Genomic DNA, 19,586 nt, shown 5'->3' with positions numbered 1-19,586 from the left:
GTCATGATCTTGCGGTTTGTGAGTTGAAGCCCTGCGTCGGGGCGGGGGGGGGGGGGGGGGGGAGGGGGTATAAATAAAGTATAAAAATTCCTTTATTTAGAAATAACATTAATTAGCCATCATTACCATCAGTTTAAAAACATTCTGGATATCTTTTTAAATTGGGTGAATGAATAGAAAATACTTTTATAAAGATGGCTTCATATTCTGGAGTTTTTCTTAATTCAGTTTGAATTTAACAGAAAAAAGGAAGCAAAACTGAAGGAGGTATGAAACTTGAAATAAATATTTTCCATGAGAGATACTTTCTATTTAATTTTGTCAATCTTGGTTTCATGTATTTTGGGGTTCTATTGTTAGATGCACACGTTTATAATTGTCAGGTCTTCTTGATAATAAAGATTATAAAATGTGTTTGTTTCTAGTGGTGTTTGTCTCTAAAGTTTATTTTATCTGAAATTAGCATAACTACTCTAGCTCTTGGTTTTTGCTTGCAAAGTCTGTCATTTCCCATCCTTTCACTTTCAACCTCTTTGTGTATTTAAACCTTTCTGTTTTTGTTTTTTTAATGTTTGTGCATGTATTTTGAGAGAGAGAGCAAGCGCCTGCAGCATGAGTAGAGGAGGGGCGGGGGGGAGGGGCGGGGGAGAGAATCCCAAACAGGTTCTGCACTGTCAGAGCAGAGCCCAGTGTGGGGCTTGAATTCACAGACCATGAGATCATGACCTGAGATGAAATCAAGAATCAGATGCTCAACTGACTGAGCCACCCAGGTGCCCCTAAACCTTTTGCTTCTTGAAGGTAGCATATGGGTAGTTGGATCATTTTTTTTTTTAAAGGTCCATCTGCCAGTCTCTGCTTTTTGTTTTTTGGGTTTTTTTTTTTTTTGTTTTTAATTTTTTTTAACGTTTATTTAGTTTTGAGACAGAGACAGAGTATGAACGGGGGAGGGACAGAGAGAGAGGGAGACACAGAATCGGAAGCAGGCTCCAGGCTCTGACCCATCAGCCCGGAGCCCGACGCGGGACTTGAACTCACAGACCGCGAGATCGTGACCTGAGCTGAAGTCGGACGCTTAACCGACTGAGCCACCCAGGCGCCCCAAGTCTCTGCTTTTTGGATGGCATGTTTAATCCTTTCACATTTAATTGATGATAAAGTAGAATTTGTGTCTGCTGTTTTGTTATTCTTATGTCTTAACTGTTTTTGTTCCTCTGTCCCTCTGTTACTGCCTTCTTTTGTGTTAGTATTTTCCAGTATGCTCCTTTAATTCCCTGTTTATTTACATATATGTGTGTGTGAGTGTGTGTGTGGTGTTTGTTAGTTTCTTAGTGGTGTCCTGGGAATTATAATTAAACATCTTAACTTATAACAGTATACTTCAGGTTAATGCCAACTTACTTTCAATAGCACACAAAAGCTTTACTCTTATGTAGACCAGGTCTCCTCTTCCTTTACACTACTATAGTTACAAATTGTATCTATGTTGTGGACTCGTTAACACAGAATTATAATTATTGCTTCATGCCGTTGTCTTTTGAATCAGGGGGAAAAAGGGAATTACAAATGGAAAATACATTAATACTTTCTTTGCCTATATCAGAACGTTTAGTGGTGTTATTTCTTCATGTGAATTCGAGTTACTGTCTAGTGTCTCTGTATTTTAGTCTGAAGGATTCCCCATTATTTCTCTCTTCTAAAAAAAATTTTTTTTAATGTTTATCTTTGAGAGAGATGGAGAGACAGCGTGATCAGGGGAGGGGCAGAGAGAGAGGGAGACACAGAATCCAAAGCAGGCTCCAGGCTCCGAGCTGTCAGCACAGAGCCCGACACAGGGCTCAAACTCACGAACCGTGAGATCATGACGGACGCTCAACTGACTGAGCCACCCAGGCGCCCCTGTTTTCAGTTTTTAAGAGTCTCTTATGGTTTGGCTCCCTCCCTCTCTAACTTTTTTTTTCCTCCTTCCCCTCTCCCAGTGTCTTCCGTTAAGTTTCTCAGGATCCACATAAGAGTGAAAACATGGTATCTGCCTTTCTCTGTATGATTTATTTCACTTAACATAACACTCTCCAGTTCCATCCACGTTGCTACAAAAGGCCGTATTTCATTCTTTCTCATTGCCAAGTAGTATTCCATTGTGCATATAAACCACAATTTCTTTATCCATTCATCAGTTGATGGACATTAGGCTCTTTCCATAATTTGGCCATTATTGAAAGTGCTGCTATAAACATTGGAGTACAAGTGCCCCTATGCATCAGCACTCCTGTATCCCTTGGGTAAATTCCTAGCAGTGTTATTGCTGGGTCATAGAGTAGATCTATTTTGAATGTTTTGAGGAACCTCCACACTGTTTTCCAGAGCAGCTGCACCAGTTTGCATTCCCACCAACAGTGCAAGAGGGTTCCTGTTTCTCTGCATCCTCTCCAGCATCTATAGTCTCCTGATTTGTTCATTTTAGCCACTCTGACTGGTGTGAGGTGATATCTCTGTGTGGTTTTGATTTGTACACTAATAATGAAGCAACAGAAAGACAAATAAAGAAATTGATCCCATTCACAATTGCACCAAGAATCATAAAATACCTAGGAATAAACCTAACCAAAGATGCAAAAGATCTGTATGCTGAAAACTATAGAAAGCTTATGAAGAAAATTGAAGATATAGAGAAATGGAAAAACATTCCGTGCACATGGATTGGAAGAATAAATATTGTTAAAATGTCAATACTACCCAAAGCTATCTACACATTCAATGCAATCCCAATCAAAGTTGCACCATCATTCTTCTCGAAGCTAGAACAAGCAATCCTAAAATTTGTATGGAACCACAAAAGACCCCGAATAGCCAAAGTAATTTTGAAGAAGACCAAAGCAGGAGGCTTCACAATCCCAGACTTTAGCCTCTACTACAAAGCTGTAATAATCAAGACAGCATGATATTGGCACAAGAACAGACACTTAGACCAATGGAATAGAGACTCCAGGATTGGACCCACAGAAGTATGGCCAACTAATCTTTGACAAAGCAGCAAAGAATATCCAATGGAAAAAAGACAGTCTCTTTAACAAATGGTGCTGGGAGAACTGGACAGCAACATGCAGAAGAATGAAACTAGACCACTTTCTTACACCATTCACAAAAATAAACTCAAAATGGATGAAGGACCTGAACGTGAGACAGGAAACCATCAAAACCCTAGAGAGGAAAGCAGGGAAAAACTTCTCTGACCTCAGCCGCAGCAATTTCTTACTTGACGCATCTCCAAAGGAAAGGGAATTAAAAGCAAAAAAGAACTATTGGGACCTCATGAAGATAAAAAGCTTCTGCACTTCAAAAGAAACAATCAACAAAACTAAAAGGCAACTGACGGAATGGGAAAAGATATTTGCAAATGACATATCGGACAAAGGGCTAGTATGCAAAATCTATAAAGAACTCACCAAGCTCCACACCCGAAAAACAAATAATCCAGTGAAGAAATGGGCAGAAAACATGAATAGACACTTCTCTAAAGAAGACATCCAGATGGCCAACAAGCACATGAAAAGATGCTCAACGTCACTCCTCATCAGGGAAATAAAAATTTCATTTTTCAATCGCCAAACAGAAGGCTAGTGACAGAAATCTCACGCACCAATAGGAGATAGCTGAAGAGAATCTTTTTTGATCCCCTTGAATTAAGGTCTGTAAAAGCTGCACAAATTCAAACCAAACTCATGCCTTAGTTAGAGCCAATGACAAATGATACAAGTACTACTTGAACTCACTTCATTTAACAAACCGACCTTCTACGAAGTGCTTTTACACATACCAGATTAGCCCTGGGTCAGAATTATGCTTCAAAAGCAAATGAAAACTGTGGCGGTTGTCAGATAAATAAAATCTATAATTTAATAATAATGTAGTAAAAATAATGGAAAGAAACTCTAAAGTAGAAAAGTATCTAATTAACATCCTCCTATCACTTCAACTTAATTTCATCCAAGTGAAATGGATTTCTAGTGGTTAAGTGTTATACGGGACAGTGTGGTAGTGGTACAAGGACAGACAAATAAACCAATGGGAGTAGAATAAACATTCACAAAACAAATCCATGCATATATGGTCTTGCGATTTCTGACAGTTTCCACTGCAATTCAGTGGGAAAGGATTACCTTTATAAGAAATGGTGCTTGATGTACTAGATATTCATATGGGAAAAAAATTAACCTTGACCACTACCTCATCGCATAGTTAAAAATTAATCTGAGATGGATCAAAGACCTAAATGTGGAAGCTAAAGAAACCAAGCTTCCTAGAAAAAAACATGTAAGAATAACTTCATAACCTAAGGGCAGGAAGAGATTAGATAAATAAAAGTCAGGATACAGAACAAAATTAAAGTGAAGAAATTCTGTTCATCAAAATACTCCACTAAGAGAGTGAAAAGACACGTTAAATTGGGAGAAAATATTTGTAATGCTTCCTTTTATCCAGAACACATTTAAAAAAAAAATCTTATAAATCAGTAAGAAAAATACAGATAACCCAATAGAAAACTGGGTAACAGACTTCAAAAGACACTTCACAGAGAGTATATCCAGCAACCAATAAACATATGAAAAACTGTTCAACATCTTTATAGTCTTCAAGAAAGTGCAAATCACAAATGAAATACCACCACATAATTTCCACAATGGCTGAAACTGAAAAGATCAGCACTATCAAGTACTGGAGAGGATGTGGAACAAACGAAATTCTCACACGTTTCTGGTGGACTAAACCGGTACACACGCTTTAAAAGATGCCTGGTGGTATCTACTAACATTATCAGTCCCATCACCCAGACATTCCATTCCTGTGTATACACACGAGAGAAATGAAAACTTACATCCATCAAAAGACATGTACAAGAATATTCACTGGATCCTTATTTACAGTACCTAAGAACTGGAAACAATCCAGTGTCCATCAATACACTGTGGTGCATTTCTACAACTGAACTATTACACAATAACTGAAAAATAACTACTGCAGACAACATGGGTGAATCTTACAGACATGTTAAATTGAAAGGAGTCAGATCCAAAAAAGTTGGAAAAAGCATGTATCTACTTATGTGAATTTGAATAGCACACAAAAATAGGAAATAAAAGTCAGATAATGGTTTGCCTTGGGGGGACTGAGTAAAGGCATAAAGAAGCCTTCTGAGATGCTGGAAATGTTTGATGTCTTGATCTGGGTGGAGATTAATGAGCATACAGAAATACAAAAATTCAACTAACTATATACTTAAGATTTGTGTACTGTCAGTTACATCGCCACTTAAAAAGAAAGTTCTTTTGATCTTTTTGTTTATATTCTGTAAGCACTGAGATTCAACAATGGATTATAAAAGTATCCAAAATTCATAAACAACATGGCCATTAATAATTAATGTACAAAAGAGCTTTATGAAAGACACGTAAGTTTTATGTACATTTTCCAATTGATAAAGTTGAACTATAAAAATCTCACATTTAAAAACGTTTAGTCTACTGAAAATTTCATATTCCACATATTAGAACGTCTCTTTTTTTAACTTTTTTTATTGGCTTTTTTGTTTTTTTAAATTTACATCCAAGTTACTCAGCATATAGTGCAATAATGATTTCAGTAGTGGAATCCAATGATTCGTCCCCTACATATAACACCCAGTGCTCATCCCAAGTGTCTTCCTTAATGCCCCTTGTCCATTTAGCCATCCCCCCACCCACAACCCCTCCAGCAACCCTCGGTTTGTTCTCTATATTTAAGAGCCTCTTATGGTTTGTCTCCCTCCCTTCTAGAGCCTCTCTTTTAAAAAAATGTATACAACTAGAAACTAAACAGAGTTGTACTTCCTGTGACTGTTTATTATGACACTTTTCATCCCTTTTATAGGCAGATGCACCTTTTTGTTTTGTTTTTTTTTTAAGTTTATTTATTTGGAGACAGAGCGCGCGCAAGCAGGGGAAGGGCAGAGGGAGAGTGAGAGAGAGAATGCCAAGCAGGCCCCATGCTGTCAGGGTGGAGCCCAATGACGCCCGGCTTGATCTCACAAATTGTGAGATCATGGCCTGAGCTGAAAACCAAGAGTCAGACATTTAACCGACTGAGACACCCAGGCGCCCCTCTGATTTTTTTCAAAGAAAATGAAAAGTCTGCACCATACAAATTACAAAAACTGTTAAGCCTTTATTCCACTGTCAACTTTAGTTTTACTTTTTCAAATATCCTCCATTTAAAGTCCTCTAATTTTCTGTTCTGTAGCTTCTTAGAAGACAACTCACCCATCTACTTTCAAAAATAAAAAAACCAACCAAAAAAAAAAAACAACCCTCCTATTTTTAAACTGACTTCTTCATTTTATATATAGACTCCTTTTGCTCTATCTGCATGCATATATGTTCTAGCAACTGACAATACATAGACCTAAGGTGTTTTTTAAAACCACCTTATTGAGAGGTATGATTGACTAACAAACAGGTGTACTTACTTAACGTATATAATTTGGTGAGTTTGGAGATACACATACACCCATGAAACCATCACCAAATTCGATGCCATAAAACATATCCATCACCTCCAAAAATTCCACTTGTCCTACGTATTTACTTATGGAATTAAAGTTCTTAAGTCGATAAAAATACCCAAGATAAATCTTAAAATGCAAACTAACATTTGTTTGAGATAACTTCAAATAATTACAACTTTTTATTTAACATAATTTTATTTAAAATTTAAAAAGCATTTTAGCTGAGAATACTGTTTCTGTTTTTCCTGGCAGAACAATCTGTAAGGAATAATGTGAAATTCAAACTCTTCATGTAGGACAGCATTTCTCAAACTTTAACATGCGTACGGATGATCAGGGAACCTTCAAATGCATATTCGGATTCAGTAGGTCCAGGCGAGCCTAAGATTTTTGAACGTCTAAGAAGCTCAGAAGTGATGGCTAAGCTTCTGGTCCATTTACTACATTTCGAACAGTACAAGAAGATTCCAAACACAAACTAAATACTAGAATTGAAGTCACAATTTATTTAAAGGACCATTTAGTTTAGTTTTGTTTTGTTTTGTTTTTCCAGAGGCCTGAGTAAATTAACCCTGACTACTATTAATTTTATTTGGGTTTCATTTATGACACATGTTAAATTAGAATTATAACACCACTATAGTGAAAAGAATTTTAGCCAACGCCTGTCTAGCTTAAATTGATAGGGCACCGTGTATTTTGCAGCATAGATACATATAAACAGTTCCTGACTTATGATGGTTCAACTTACAATTTTTTGACTTCACGACCGTGTGAAAGCAATACGCCTTCAGTAGAAACTGTATTTCAAATTCTGAATTTTGATTTTTTCCCCAGGCTATCACCAGGCAGAGCACTTCTCTCCTGTGACGCGGGGCAGAAGCAGCAAGCAGCGACTCCCAGTCAGCCAGGCGGTCACAAGAGTAAACAACTGATGACCACTCTGTGAGCACACAACCAGTTTCTGTCTCACCTTCGGTACGATATTCAAGAGATTACATGACATACTCAATGCTTTAATTATGAAATAGCTTTTGTATTAGATGATGGTGCCCAACTGCAGGCTAATGTAAGTGTTCTGAGCACGTTTAAGATTAGGTTAGGCTAAGCTATGATGTAGGTTAGGTGTATTAAATGCATTCTCAACTTAGGATATTTTCGGGACACAACCCCGTCGTAAGTCGAGGAAGACTGAATTCCCTTTAGACATTGCTGGCTTTGCAGTTATGAACGTTTCAAGAGAGGTGATAAGGAGGGAGCGCACACACCTGGGTACTCTCAAGTGCTGCAAACTGCTTTGTTAGGGAAAAGATACGACTGTCAATAAAATGATGTCCTTGAATGTATTTTTTATAGCGAATAAAGAATTAGTTTCCAAATATGTCTTTTTAAAAGCACAGAAGGGGGGCGCCTGGGTGGCTCAGTCGGTCGAGCAGCCGACTTCGGCTCAGGTCACGATCTCGCGGTCCGTGAGTTCGAGCCCCGCGTCGGGCTCTGTGCTGACGGCTCAGAGCCTGGAGCCTGTTTCAGATTCTGTGTCTCCCTCTCTCTCTGCCCCTCCCCTGTTCATGCTCTGTCTCTCTCTGTCTCAAAAATAAATAAACGTTAAAAAAAAAAAAAAAAAGCACAGAAGGAATCATATAAAGAGAGTTCATTTCTGGCAATACCTTTATTTTAAAGGCTACTCTTCCTAATAATTTTACCATATACTTAAAATTTTATTTTATTTATTTATTTATTTTACTTACTTAAAATTTTATGAACAAAAATTTCCACTTGGGTGCTTTGCTAATGAAGACCATTCTGAGTAAGTGTTGTTTTCCTTATAAGGGTAGAATCTTTTTAAAAGAAGTGAATGATTTACAAGATGCAGAATAAGAAAAAATATATAATTAATATAAAATATGGAACAGTAAAATTTAATGAAAGGAGGATAATTCTTGAAAGAACCCTGACATGGTTGCAGATGTAAGCAACATGCAAGCTATAAACAGCATCATATTCCCATCTTGATTAATGTTAAAATATCCCTAAATATAGCCCAATTCATATCTGAGAAAAACATTTCAGGGCATAATTGCTGATAATGACAACAGTAACCAATAATAGTCAAAACCCATCCACTGCTATACACTCACATAACTTGTACTTAAAATATTCAAATTACAATTAATTCCCCCCCCCCATTTATACCCTATATTGTTCTAGGTTTTAATTGAAAGATGCCATCCTCTTTATCCATTTTATTTTCTTATTTTCTTGCAACTTCTATTTTAACTTTACTAGAGACATAAAATATATAAGAACCTAGTAGTCTGAGTAAAAATAGAATAAATGGATAAACATTTGGGAAAAATAATGAAACCCTTCCTTCTCAGCATGGACAAAAATAAACTTCAGGTAGATTAAAAATTGATGTAAAAATGAAACCACAAAAACACCTAAGAACATGCATCTAAATAACTTTATTAAATAATCTAATATTGTCCCACTGACAGATGCTATCATATATTAAATTCTAACTATATTTTCTGGTTGTGGGGAAGTTTTCAAGCATCACATACTCCCAAAGGGAACCCCCCCCCCCCCGACCCCGCAAAGAAAAAACCACCACTACCAACAACAACAAAAACTTCAGATTTTACTATGTAAAAACCAGAAGTAATGTGTCAGAAAATACTATAGGCAAATGTAAAAGGCCAACAATGACCTGGAGAAAATATTTCTAATAAAAGTGACAGTTAATATTCCTAATGTATAAAGAATATCAGAAAATAATAAGACAAAACCCAGTAGGAAAATGGCAAAGGACATGAACAAGCAACTCACAAACAGCCAATAAACATATTTTCAATGTTCATTCCCGCTAGAATCACTGAACACTTCCCCCCAAAAAAAGATACCACTTTTTGCTGATATAGCGAAAGGGCAAAGGTATTTTACAATGCCTATTATCCAACGTTAGCAAAGGCTGGCAATCTAAGTAGGAGCAAGCATAGATTTGAGAAAATGGGTGACAGGTAAACAGGAATGGCTGCTTAAGCATATGTACGACTGCCATTATGGCGGGCTTCGCTGAGGTTGGAGATGGTGAGTTTTGGTAAATCCAGTCTGCGTGTCTACATGATTTTCTTCAGGAGTGCTCAGCAGTCAGTATACAAAAGAGAAATTGACAAGCTTAATTCAAGGTGTTCTTGCAAAGTAAGCATGGCACAATGAAAAGGGTGCAAAAGATAATAAGCACAAAATGAAGGGAACTAGTTATTCACTGAACTAATAAGTCCCATGAGATCTGGCATATAGGGATATTACTCTTTCCTTCTTCCTTATTATGTAACCATTTTAACCATTAGTGTATGTGTGTGTGTGGCCAATACTAAGTGCTCACTACAACTGATATGACAAATATACAAAGGATCATAAGAGGCACTATGTACAACTATATACCAACAAACTGGACAACCTAGAAGGAATGCAACCTGCCAAAACTGAATTAGGGTGAAACAGAAAATCTGAATAGACCAACTGCTAGTAAGGAGATGAAATCAGTTTAAAAATTTTTAAAGAAAGCCCAGGACTAGATGGCTTCACTGTTACATTTCACCAAGCATTTAAAGAATTCACATCAGTCTTTCTCAAACTCTTCCAAAAAATCAGTTGAAATGTCTCCTTTTTTGTTTATAGTTTTGATTTGGGTCTTCTATTTTGCTTGGTTAGTCTAGCTAATAGTTTGTCAATTTTGTTCATCTTTACAAAGAACCAACTCTTAGTTTAGTTAATCCTTTCTATTGTTTTCCTGTTCTGTACTTCATCTACTTCTGCTCTAACCTTTATTATCTCTTTCCTTCTGTTAACTTTGGGCTCAGTTTGTTCTTTCTATCGTTCCCCAAGGTGTACAGGAAGGTTACTTGGGCTTTCGCTTGCTTCTTAACCTAAGTGTTTATTGCTATGAACTTCCCTCTTAGAACTGGTTTTGCTGTATCCCATTACTTCTGGTATACAGAATTTCCATTTTCATTTGTCTCAAGAAACTTTTTTATTTCCCTTTTAATTTCTTCTCTGATCCCTTGGTTGATCAGGAGTGTGTTGTTCAATTTCCATGTTAAATTTTCCAGTTTTCCTCTTGTTACTGATTTCAGTTTCATATCATTGTGGTCAGGGAAGATAGCTGATATAGTTTAAGTCTCTGAATTTGCTAAGATTTCTTTTGTAGCCTACCTTATTTCTATCCTAGAAAATGTTCCATGTGTGTTATTTATCTTTTGCCTATTTTTGTGTCAGACTATTTTGTTGTTGTTGAGTTTTGAAAGTCCTCATATATTCTATGTGTTCCAAATACAATGTTGTGAGGCTTTTGTCCTATTTTAAGAATTTTATAATTTTAGGTCTACCTTTAAGTCTTTGATCTTATTTGAGTTAATTTTTGTATATGGTGTTAGATAAGGGTCTAACTTCATTTTTTGCATGTGATTATCCAGTTTTCCCAACACCATGTTCCTTTCCCCATAGGATGGTCTTGGCATCCTTGCCAAAAATCTTTTGACCGTAAAAGCAAGGGTTTATTCCTGGGTTCTCTATTCTATTTCATTGTGCTATGTATCTGCCTTTATGTTAATACTACATTGTTTTCATTACTGTTGCTTTGTATTAAGTTCTGAAATTAGGAAATGTGAATCCTCTAGCTTTCTTCTTTTTCAAGATTGTTTTGGCTACGCAGGATCCTGTGAGATTCCACATGAATTATAGAATGGGTTTTTCTATTTTTGAAAAAAGTGTCCTTGAGATTTTGGTAAGAATTATACTGAATCTATAATTGTTTTGAATTGATATCTTAATAATAGAAAGCCTTCTAATCTATGAACATGGGATGTCTTTCCATTGATTTATGTCCTCTTCAATTTCTTTCAGCAACATTTATAGCTTTCATTGTACAAGTCTATCATCTCCTTGGTTAATTCCTAAGCATTTTATTCTTTTTAATGCTATTATAAATAGAATTTTTTCATAATTTCCTTTCCATTGTTAGTGTATAGAAATGTAACGGATTTTTTGGTATTGATTTTACACCCTGCTACTTTGCTGAAGTCACTCACTAGTTTTTTTTTTGTTTGTTCGTTTGTTTTTTTGCTAGAATCTTTAGGGTTTTCTACATATAAGATCACATTATCTACAAAGACAATTTTACTTTTGCCTTTCCAATTTGGGTAACTTTTGTTTCTCTTTCTTAACTAACTGCTATGGCTAGAACTTGCAAGACTATTTTGTTTGTTTGTTTTAATGTTTATTTATTTTTGAGAGAGAGAGGCAGAGCACGAGCAGGGGAGGGGCAGAAAGGGAGGGAGACACAGAATCCAAAGTGGGTTCCAGGCTCTGAGTTGTCAACACAGAGCCCAACATGGAGCTCGCGAGCAGTGACATCATGACCTGAGCTGAAGTCAGACACTTAACTGACTGAGCCACCCAGGCGCCCCACTTCAACACTATTTTTAACAGAAGTGGTGAAAGTGGGCATCCTTGCCTTGTTCCTGATCTTAAAGGAAAAGCTTTTAGTCTTTTCCTTTAGGAAAAGAGCATGATGTTTGCTGGAAGTTTTGTATTATGTTGAGATAGTTTCCTTCAATTCTTAGTTTGTTGAGTGTTTTTATCATGATAGGGTGCTGAATTTTGTCAAATGCTTTTTCTGCATCGATTGAGATGACCATGTTTTTTTTTTTCCATTTGTTAAATGATAACTATATTGTGTGACTTTCATATGCATTCCAGGAATAAATCCCACTTGATCATGGTGTAAAATCTTTTTAATATGCTTCCTAATTTGGTTCATTAGTATTATGCTGATGATTTTTGCATAGGTTTCATAAGGGTATTGGTCTCTAGTTCCTTTTTTTTTTTTTAATTTTTTTTAATGTTTATTTTATTTTTGAGAGAGACAGAGACAGCGAGTGGGTTAGGGGCAGAGAGAGAGGGAGACACAGAATCAGAAGCAGGCTCCAGGCTCTGAGCTATCAGCACAGAGCCCGACGTGGGGCTCGAACTCACAAGCCGTGAGATCATGACCTGAGCCAAAGTCGGACACTCAACCGACTGAGCCACCCAGGCGTCCCTCTAGTTCCTTTTCTTGTAGTGTCTTTTTCTGGCTTTGGTTTCAGGGTAAGACTGGCCTCATGGAATGATTTAAGAAGTGTTCCCTCCTCAATTTCTAAAAAAAGTTTGAGAAGGACTGATACTAGTTCTTTAAATGTTTAGTAGAACTCACCAGTGAAGCCATGAGATCTAGGGCTTTTGTTTGCAGAGTGGGTGTTCAATTGATTTTTGATTACTGATTCGATCTCTCTACTAGTTATAGGTCTATTCAATCGAATTCTTCATGAGTCCTGGTAGCTTTTGTATTTCTAGGAATTTGTCCATTTTATCTGATTATCCAATTTGTTGGCATATCGTTGTTCATTAATACTCTCTTAAAGTCCTTTTTATTTCCATACAATTGGTAGTAATGTCTCACTTTCATTTCTAATTTTAGTAATATGAATCTTCTCTTTTTTCTTAGTCTAGACTAGGTAACGGTTTGTCAATTTCGTTGACATATTCAAAGAACCATATTTTGGTTTGACTGATTTTCTCTTTGTTTTTCTAATCTCCATTTAGATTAGAATAAAGACTGCTCTAGTCTTTATTATTTCCTTTCTGTTAGATTTGAGTTCAGTGTATTCTTTTCTCATCCCTGAAGCTGTAAAGTTAGTTGATGATTTGACATCTTTCTTATTTTATTTTTTGAGAGAGAGAGAGAGAGATTGCAAGCAGGGGAGAGGGGTAGACGGAAAGAGAGAGAATCTTAAGCAGGCTCCACACTCAGCACAGAGCTCCAGAACCCAGGGATCATGACCTGAGCTGAAATCAAAAGTTGGATGCCCAACCCACTGAGCCACCCAGGGGCCTTTCTTGATTTTTAAATGTAAGTATTTATAGCTATAAAGTTTCCCCTTGATACCACTTTCACTGCATCCTGTAAGTTTTGACACGTTGTGTTTTCATTTTCATTTGTCTCTAAGTAGTTTATGATTAAATTTCTATAGATTCGTGAGTAAATTCAGTTTTCTTTTTGTTACTGATTTGTAACTTTATCCTGTTGTGGTCAGAGAGGACAATTTGTATCATGTCTATCTTTTAAAATATACTAAGATCAATTTGTGGCCTAACATACAACTACCATGGAAAATGAGCAATGTGTACTTCAGAAGAACGTGTACACTGTTGTTTTTGTTGGGTAGAGTACTTTGTATACGTTCGTTAGATCTTATCAGTTGACTGTGTCAACTTCTGTCTGATTATTCTATTAATGCAAATAGGTTACTGAAGTCTCCAACTATAAATACAGATCTATTTCTCCCTTCAATTCTGTTAGTTTTGGCTTCATATATTTTGCTGCTTGTCATCAGTTAAGTTTAATAATTGTTTTATGTTCTTGCTATATTGAACCTTTGATTAATATCCAATTGCCCTTATTTATCTCCTATAATAATTTTTGACTTAAAGTTTATTTTGTCTTAAACTCAAAATGGATAAAGGACCTGAATGTGAGACAGGAAACCATCAAAACCCTAGAGGAGAAAGCAGGAAAAGACCTCTCTGACCTCAGTCGTAGCAATCTCTTACTCGACACATCCCCAAAGGCAAGGGAATTAAAAGCAAAAATGAACTATTGGGACCTCATGAAGATAAAAAGCTTCTGCACAGCAAAGGAAACAACCAACAAAACTAAAAGGCAACCAACGGAATGGGAAAAGATATTTGCAAATGATATATCGGACAAAGGGCTAGTACCCAAAATCTATAAAGAGCTCACCAAACTCCACACCCGAAAAACAAATAATCCAGTGAAGAAATGGGCAGAAAACATGAATAGACACTTCTCTAAAGAAGACATCCAGATGGCCAACAGGCACATGAAAAGATGCTCAACGTCGCTCCTCATCAGGGAAACACAAATCAAAACCACACTCAGATATCACCTCACGCCAGTCAGAGTGGCCAAAATGAACAAATCAGAAGACTATAGATGCTGGAGAGGATGTGGAGAAATGGGAACCTTCTTGCACTGTTGGTGGGAATGCAAACTGGTACAGCCACTCTGGGAAACACTGTGGAGGTTCTTCAAAAATTAAAAATAGACCTACCCTATGACCCAGCAGTAGCACTGCTAGGAATTTACCCAAGGGATACAGGAGTACTGATGCATAGGGGCACTTGTACCCCAATGTTTATAGCAGCACTCTCAACAATAGCCAAATTGTGGAAAAAGCCTAAATGTCCATCAACTGATGAATGGATAAAGAAATTGTGGTTTATATACACAATGGAGTACTACGTGGCAATGAGAAAGAATGAAATATGGCCCTTTGTAGCAACGTGGATGGAACTGGAGAGTGTGATGCTAAGTGAAATAAGCCATACAGAGAAAGATACCATATGTTTTCACCCTTATGTGGATCCTGAGAAACTTAACAGAAACCTATAGGGGAGGGGAAGGAAAGAAAAAAAAAAAAAAAGAGGTTAGAGTGGGAGAGAGCCAAAGCATAAGAGACTCTTAAAAACTGAGAACAGACTGAGGGTTGATGGGGGGTGGGAGGGAGGGTAGGGTAGGCGATGGGCATTGAAGAGGGCATCTTTTGGGATGAGCACTGGGTGTTGTATGGAAACCAATTTGACAATAAATTTCATATATTAAAAAAAATAATAACGTTTATTTTGTCTGATGTTATCACCACGTTTGCTCTCTTCTGGTTAGTATTTACACGGATTATCTTTCTCCTCCCTTTCACTTTCATTATGTGTCTTTAGATGTAAAATAAGTCTCCTGTACACAGCATATAGTTGCATCTTGTAGTTTTATCCATTCTGCCAATCTCTTATCTTTTGATTGGAGAATTTAACCTGTTTATATTCAAGGTAAATACTGGTAAGAAGAAACTTACTTCTACCATTTTGCTATTATTTTCTATATAGTCTTTTATATTATTTTATATATAGTCTATATATTATTTTATATATAGTCTTTTTTTGTCTCTCATTTCCTGCATTATTGTCTTTTTTTAAGTTGGTTTTTATAGTGAATGCAACATTTCAATTCTCATTTCTTTTTGTGTATATTTAGCTATTTTCTTTGTGTTTCCCATGGGGATTACGTTTAAGGTCTGAAAATTATGTAACACTCTAATTTGACTTTATACCAGCTAACATCAATAACCTACAAAAAACCTCTGCTCCTTTACAGCTCCACCCCCACCCTGTCAGTAGCTGATGTCACGAAATACAAACCAATAATTATTTTAAATGCATTAGCCTCTTAAATGCATCATGTAGACAAAAAATGGAATTACAAACCAAAGTCACAACAATGCTAGCTTTTACAGCAAATATTTTTTTTAGAAGATATTAGGCTCTTAAATCATGTAACAAAAAGTAGAGTTCAAACATTTGTTACAATACTGACTTTTAGTTGCTTGTGTATTCACCTTTACCGAGATCTTTATTTCTTCATAAAGCTTGGAGTTACTGTCTACTGTCCTTACATCTCACCCTGCAGGGCTCCCTTGAGCATTTCTTACAGGGCAGGGCTAGTAGTAATGAGCTCCCTCAGCTTTATTTTATTTGGGAAGGTCTCATTCTTGTGAAAGAATGCCCTCACTTTTGAAAGACCATCTTGATTTTTTTTCTTCTTTGAGCACTTTAAGTTTTATTTATTTATTTTGAGAGGGAGACGGATTCTGTCAGTGCAATTTTTGCCTCGGTGCAGAGACAGATTACAGGTGCCTCCAACTTCACCACGTTCCCTGAAAACTATTTTTGTGTATTGATCACCAAATAACTTCCTAAATACATTTACTAGTTCTAAAACTTTTCAATTAATTTTCTTGGGTTTTTGAAGTAGACAATCATAGCATCTATAAATAATCTAATGTCTCCTCCTTTGAAATACTTATTCCTCTCACTTTTTAATCTGGTCTTTCTATTATTTAAAAATGTTATTGGCAAGCATTCTTGTCTTATTCTTTCTTGACTTACATAGAGTATATTGGTAGTGCTTCTGTGTTCATTAGAATGTGGGCTGTTAGTTTTACTTATCTTTACATGGTTAAAGAAGAATTTTTGCTTTCTTATTTAGTAAGATTTTTCCTCCAACAACCTGATCAACTATCATGATAATATAAAATTTTCTTATTTAACACTGAGATATTTAATGTATTTTCTAACACTTAAACATTCTTGTATTTCTGCAAATAACCCATGCTTGTTTTGAACATAATGCTGGATTTGGCTTAATGGTATTTTTAACTTTTTTTTTTTAATTTAAAGTGACTGATTTGTGATTTTCACTTTTGTACTGTCTTCTAAAGGCTTTTATGTCAGTGTTACAACACCTAAATTGAACTGGGAATTCTTCTATATTTTCCTGTGTTCTGGATAATTATCTGTTCATAGGTGTGGATGAAACTATCTGTATAGCCTCAACTAAGCCTAGCAGCATGTTCTCCAATAATTTTTCTTCCCTCGCCAGGGGTATTCAAGTTTTTCACTTCTTTTTTTACCCTTTTGTCCACTTATATTGTCCTAAAATCACTCTTTTTATTCAGATTTTCAGATTATTTTAGCATAAGACTGTTACATTTTAATATGATATTTTCTAATAAATTTTAGTTCGTATCTCTGGTTAATATCTCAAATTTCTGATATTCTAATTTTTAATTCTTTTTTTTTGGTTAAAGAATTGCCAGAAGGTTGTCAATTTTGTTGATCTTCTCAAAAAATCTATTTTTCCTGTTTCCTAATTTATCACAGAAATTTAATTCCATCTTTCCTTTTACCATTTTGTTTTGTTGTTCTCTTTCAAATTTCAAAAATATGAATGCCTACTATGTTTTCAGTCTGTAGCCCACATGTTTTCCAACCGGTAAAACTTTGGGTAATAAGCACATCCGTGCGCTTTTCCACATTCTACAGTCTGGCTCCTGTCCTCAGCACACAGCTACAATTGTTCTCAGTACGTCACGGATCCCTATATGTTGCCCAAGATAACAAATCTACTGTCCTTTTTTTACTAGAACTCTTTATACGGTATCTGTCATTAACCATGTCCTGCTTCCTGAAACTCTATTCTCTTGGCTTTTCTGAGAAAACCCTTTCCTCGCTTTTCTCCTGAGTCTCCCATCATCCTCCCTCAGCATCCCACCACGGTGGGCTTCTTTTCTTCTCTTAAATGTCAGGGTTTCCCAAGACTGTGTGTCTGAGAACTCTGCTCTTATTAAACATGATTCCTAGTGACCTCATCCAAATCCATGGATCCAACTATCTTCTATATGTAAAACTATCTCAACCCATTGTACAGCTCCCAACTAGATAAGACAAAATAGGGTATCTCAAGGTATCCTGTCTAACTAATGTCAGCAATATCATCTTTATCCTGTAAATTTTACCATCTTTCCAGGTTACAGACACTTGTGATTACTATCAATATTCCCAGGTTGGTAACATAGGAATTATTTTAGGTTCCTCCCTCTCATGTACCCATATTCAATCAGTCACCAAATTCTGAAGGTTTACCTTTACCCCTTTAAGAATGTGTTCCTTCATGGCTGTTCCTAGAATCTCTACCTTAGATCATGATTTTCATAAAAAACTACCTTGATACTCCCATAATCTTCCTGTCTGCAACCTGGTCTCTCTCCTATCTACATGCTACACCACTTTCCAAATGATTTTTTATTTAAATTTATTTATTTTGAGAGAAAGAGAAGCAGCAGGGAAGAGGCAAAGAGAGAGGGGGACAGAGGATCTGAAGCGGGCTCTGTGCTGACAGCAGAAAGCCCAATGCAGGGTTGGAACTCACGAACTACGAGATCATGACCTGAGCCGAAGTTGGACACTTAACCAACTGAACCACGCAGGCGCCCCCAGGTGATTTTTTAATAAATGAAATATTTGTTTACTGGTGACTCACAGCTTGTGCTCTTACACATTCTTTTTATTTCCCCTACTTAGGATAGCCTCTGTCTACCCCCTTATCTACCTATTTAAATTCTACGTCCTTCCAAGTTTAAGCCTTCTATCTCCCTCTCTGGAAAGCTCCTTCTCCTTTTGTGCTAGCATTGCACCTTGGGCACATGTCTTTCATAAAACATGTGGTTCTATGGCAACCGCTGATTAATTTAACTATTTTCCACTAAAGGAGAAGCAACCCGAGGCCAACCAATCTTGTTTGCCACTGTACTCTCATCAGCTAGCAAATGTTTGTTCATGTTCAAAGTACACATGAACTATTTTTAAAAAATTTTTGTTTAAGTAAGAACTCATGTAAACATATACATAACCAGAACTGTTAGTCAGAGAAAGGCAGATATCATATGAGTTCATTCATATGTTGGAATCTGAGAAACTTAACATATGACCATAGGGAAAGGGAAGGAAAAGTAAGATACAAACAGAGAAGCAAACCATAAGAGTCTCTTAAACAGAGAACAGGGTTGATAGGGGTAGGGAAAACGGGTGATGGGCACTGAGGAGGGCACTTGTTGGGATGAGCACTGGGTGTTGTATGGAAGCGATGAATCACGGAATCTACTCCTGAAGCCAAGACTACACTGTATGTTAACTGACTTGACGATAAAAAAGTTTAGAAAACTAACTAACTAAATAAATAAAATCTTAAGGAAAAAAAAACACAAAACGGACTACTAGTAAACTTACATAAACAAAAATACATACAACAGAAAAAAACATAAGTGGGTCCAGGTCCATAAATTCATGTTGCTTTTCCAAAAGAATTTGAGTCCTACAGGAGGTCAGACTCCTAAGCTTCTCTGAACTTAGGGATGTAAAAATTGACCAGATAACTCAGGATTGGAATGCTACCAACTATTCTATATTACAATTCTGGGTCTAACATAGCCAGACTATTAGAGTGGTATGATTAAAAGAAAAGAAAAAAAAAAAAAAAAAAGCTAGTATGTTGATTGTGATGCATCCTTAAAAGACCTGAGTCCTTAATAAT

At 36.4% G+C, this 19,586-nt stretch overlaps 1 protein-coding gene across 10 annotated transcripts in view; it reads right to left on the bottom strand.

Annotated features, from left to right (window-relative positions):
* COG6 (component of oligomeric golgi complex 6) overlaps positions 1-19,586 on the bottom strand; it is a 130,290-nt gene that overhangs the window by 73,155 nt on the left and 37,549 nt on the right. The gene's annotated exons all lie outside the window — the stretch shown is intronic.

The sequence above is a fragment of the Panthera tigris genome, chromosome A1 (genome assembly GCF_018350195.1).
Source record: "Panthera tigris isolate Pti1 chromosome A1, P.tigris_Pti1_mat1.1, whole genome shotgun sequence".
Classification (NCBI taxonomy): domain Eukaryota; kingdom Metazoa; phylum Chordata; class Mammalia; order Carnivora; family Felidae; genus Panthera; species Panthera tigris.
This window is presented reverse-complemented; position numbering and strand designations above follow the sequence as displayed.